General features: G+C 46.2%; 1 long non-coding RNA gene across 1 annotated transcript in view; it reads left to right on the top strand.

Moving 5' to 3' along the window:
- The window catches only part of LOC113486108, a 43,916-nt gene that overhangs the window by 864 nt on the left and 38,817 nt on the right, over positions 1 to 4,235 (top strand). The window lies entirely within an intron of this gene.

The following is a 4,235-nucleotide window of genomic DNA, read 5'->3' as shown; positions in this document are numbered from 1 at the left end:
GGGGGGGGAGGAGGGAGCTTTTAATACCCCACCTATTTTGCTGTATACTTTCTCCTTTCATTTCTCCCAGATAGAAAGACCCAGAGTACCTCGAACACCCAGCTGTAATTCTCTTTTGATCCGCTTTTTTATACCCTCGTGTAACCAGCTCAGGTCCTCCGGTAGCGAGATTTGAGGGAGGAGGGGGGGGACTGTGCCGCGTTTTCCCTGGCAAAGGATTTGGGTTTAAAGTGCTGCTCAACTTCTGTGACAAAGGGGATCTCTCTGCGCCCCTTCAGCCTTCTCCTCGCGCAGGATGCCTCCGAGGGGAAGGCTTCTTTTAAGGAGCGGAGTATCACCGCCCCTCCCGCGGCCAGACCTCTGACCGGCCTTACCACTTCTAAATGCGCCCTGCTCCCTATCGCACCACGTCATTTCTTCACGGGAGATTTGTCCCTCCCCGTGGATAAACCCGTGAGATCCACAAAAGTACCGGATCCACAAAATTAATAGGGAGACGGGGAAGGAGCAGTCTGTGTAGCAGAGCGGTGTGAAAGCCCTTGTGTACGTGAATTTTTCACGTAGCCTTCGAAACGGGACCGGCGGCCCCACCTAAACTTCTGCCCTTCAGGCAAATAAAGATGTCCTGATGTACCTATCAGCAAGGCTTAGCGCCCGAGAAGATGCACGAGATCTCGGGTCTGGTTTCTGCTCTTTGCTTGGAAGATGAGGTGTTTTGAAGAACTTTCTCTTCAGGGTTAGAATGAACATGCTCACGTGGGCTCCTCCTGGACCCTGTTGGCCAGTCAGTAGTTGGCACGTCGGGGCACAGCCCGGGCAACCAACACTGCCAGATTAATTCCGAGACTGCTGGGGTTTTGTTTTGTGGTTTTGTTCCTTTGTTTGTTTGTTTGTTTTTCCTTTCATGATGAATGAGGGGTAAGAGACTGACCTTCCGCTCAGGCACATGCCGCATAAAGTTTTGATATTATTGCAAGGTGCCACAGCGGCTCCGGAGAGGTATCGAGTGGTGGAGGAGGGGGAGAACAGGACCACTTCGGTGTGCCAGGGCCCTGCAGCAGGTCCCCTCGAGTGGAGCGTGTGGGTGGATAGGGTAGGATCTCCTACCCCTCATCTCCAGGCCAAGAGGCATGCACGTGTGTACCATAAAGGGTTGAAAAACACCCTTAGAAGGGAAAGAACGTGAGCAGGACCAGGGACATGGAACACAAGGGTAAACTCTGCTTTTCGTAGGTTTATAAAAAAGCGCAAGATCCTCTAGCTAGCTGAAATTCCGTCTGTTGGTACAGTTGCAGCACAGAGAGGCAAGTTAGGGGGAAGAAGCACTTGAGACAATTTCTGCAATTGCAGACGCGGGACAGTAACCCTATTGACTGTGTTGAATGACACATTGTGAAGGTTATGTTGAAGTCCGTCTTTAAGACAGACATTTCTAACTTTTCTTTTTTTTTTTTTTTTTTTTTTTTTTTAGATCTAAAGATGGTACTCATCTTTCAGAACCTTTAACACAGATTGCATTTAACCTGCAAAAAATTATGAACGCCTTTCTAAGCAATGCTTTACACCAAAACAGAGCTAAATGCACGGACTGAGTGTCAGTTGATTCTTCATTTCCACCTAGCTAGAGAAAGGCTCTTATTACCTTTAAATTTTGGTGCACACACCACTCATCATTTTCTTCCTCTATTTAAAAGGTAACCCATATATCTGTCGTTTTAGGTTTCCAAAGACTCGTAACTTAATTCCTTCAGGCTATTCATCAGCACAGTAATTAAACTAGCAAATGGATGTAAATAAAGTGAAATTGGTTTCATGACAGATGAGCCGAAGAGGCCTCTGACATGAAACAAGCCAGGACAATAATTATTTCTGCACCGGGCTATATGAGGAACTCCATCTGGATTTATTAGGTGCTGCAAGTTATTTGCTAGGAGCAGGCAAGACAGGAGGACTCACTTTAATTTGACAGGATTTTTTTTTTCTTTTTGCATCCTAAGTAGGTTAAAGAAATATAAATCTGGAATTAACTTTGGCAATACTCTGAGAAGCGTCCACCCAATGTAAAAATGTAATGTGAAAATAAGTAGCAGAAGAAAGACTTATTAAACAATTTATTCCTAAATGCAAAATAGGAAGAAAACTATGCTAAAAACCTGCTCTCGATCTATCCCCTATTAAAAAATAATTGAGATCAGCGTGGTAGCTAGTGTATGATTCTTTTTTCTACAAATATGCATGCGGTAGAGTGAAGGCAACAGAAAGAAGGGAAATTTGGAGAGCTTGGGAATTCTGAAGAGCTTCTCTTAAAAAAATCCCCAAATTATAATCTCAGCTAAATGGTGCATGGCAAAATCCCCCCACTCCCTCTTCTCTGTCGAGGAAAAGTTTATACCTGCGGAGAAGAGGGGAGTAGAGAAAGGGGCTGCGAAAGGGAGAGTGTGGATTCCGCAAGGCTCAACTATAATTGGAGCCATCAGGTCCAGCTTGGAGTGGAAGTAATATACAGAATAAATAAAAAAAGGGCTCTCACAGCAGGTGCAGATTAGTCCCTTTTCCCCTGAAAAGATTAGAAACTGACTGCTTTATGCTTAAACGTACTCTCAATTATTTAAGCGCCCCTTCGTGATTAGCAAGTAAAAGTAACGCTCCAAAGCGCTGGAGAAATGAAGCAGGAATAACATCGCTTTCCCAGAGCTCACGCAGGCTTTGCAGCACACGCCCCACTCCCTGCCAGCTAACGGGGAGCTCAGACGGGGGAACTCCCCTAGACACATACACCTGTAGGGTGGGGAGGGGGGAAAGGAGAGAGGGAGGGGAGAAGGAGGGAAGGGGCAGGTTCAGCCTGAAAAAAATGCCGCTGTCGAGGCGGTGCAGGCTGCAGCCCAACCTTGTTTCACAAGCGATTGGGATCCGTGGACAGATTTTCCCAGGAATGCTGGACCCTCAGCATCTCTTCCAGTGTGTGTGTGTGTGTGTGTGTGTGTGTGTGTGGTGGTGGTGGTGGTGGTGGAAGGGTGGTGGGAATAAAAATCTCGCAACAAAAATCCCAAATTAAAAAAACCCAAACCACCCTCTTGGAATGGGCTGGGAATGAACCGAGGACGCCTGTGTTTGCATACGGCAGTTTGATCAGGGTTCATGTCTTTCTGCAATCAAATCAGAGGCGTTTTCCACCCTTCCTCACGGAGGGGACTGTGATAACTGCAAAGCCGGGGAGAGAACCTAAAGGGACTGAAATCCCCTTATGTCTGATGCTTTCCCTTTTAACACACACCCCAGACTAATTATTTAAAAGTTCTTGTAAAATTAGAAGACATAGCCCAGTCCTTTAATTAGAATACACTGTGAATAGGGATAGCATATGGAGGGGAATGTCAAGAAGAGGGTGCCAGGGGCAGATCCTAGGAAATCTGTATTCATTTCTGCCTCCTATTTGTTCAGTAATCTCTACCATCATAACTAAATCTTGGAGCACTGATGTAGTTCGAGTTGTTGTTGACTCAACGTCAAAATTCAATCACTGGGGGTTTTGCATCAGCCGGGCTACTTATTTGTCTAATAAATCCGTCATTTTGTAAGAAAAATATTTGAGCAGCCGTACTTGACCTCTTGGTATCCACAAGCCACATTTATTTCCACCAGTTTACAAATGCAAAATGGAGATGATCATCTTAATGCCTCGAGGTACCGTGTTGATTTCTGATTGGATTTTAGATGGAAATGTCTATTTTAAATACCCCGTGATTAAATTGTACATATAATAGAATTCATGCCTCTCAAATCAAATCCTGATTTGCAAACCCCCATTTTATTTTAAAAGAAATATTATTCAAGCATAAATTGTTTTATTAAATGATTTGCTACCCCCCCGCTGTAAGATTTTATCATAGCCGGGCATCCTTCTCACTGGAAAACTTATTTTGACCCTGGACCATTCGTGTCTGACTGAGAGGTGTCAGGGGCGGCTGGGATGGAAGTACACCCGTTCGGGAGCCGTGACATCCAGCGATGGGGGATTTACTGCCTTTGTTTTTATGCTTAATTCATCGAAAAGGGAGCCGCGCTGCACCAGTTTAATTGGAGGGGGGGGTGTATAACTTTCACGAGAGCTTTTTGGTTGGGGCGGGGGGCGGGTACGGGAAGGAGTAAGGCCATGCCAGGAGAGGAGAGATGTGGCAGCCCTCCGCCGGGCGGGAGGCCGGCTCCAGCCGCCACCACGCACCCCGGGGGGGCCG

The sequence above is a fragment of the Athene cunicularia genome, assembly GCF_003259725.1.
Source record: "Athene cunicularia isolate RWA chromosome 1 unlocalized genomic scaffold, athCun1 chr1_part1, whole genome shotgun sequence".
Lineage (NCBI taxonomy): Eukaryota > Metazoa > Chordata > Aves > Strigiformes > Strigidae > Athene > Athene cunicularia.
Note: the sequence above shows the minus strand (reverse complement) of the source record. Positions and strands in the feature narration are given on the sequence as shown.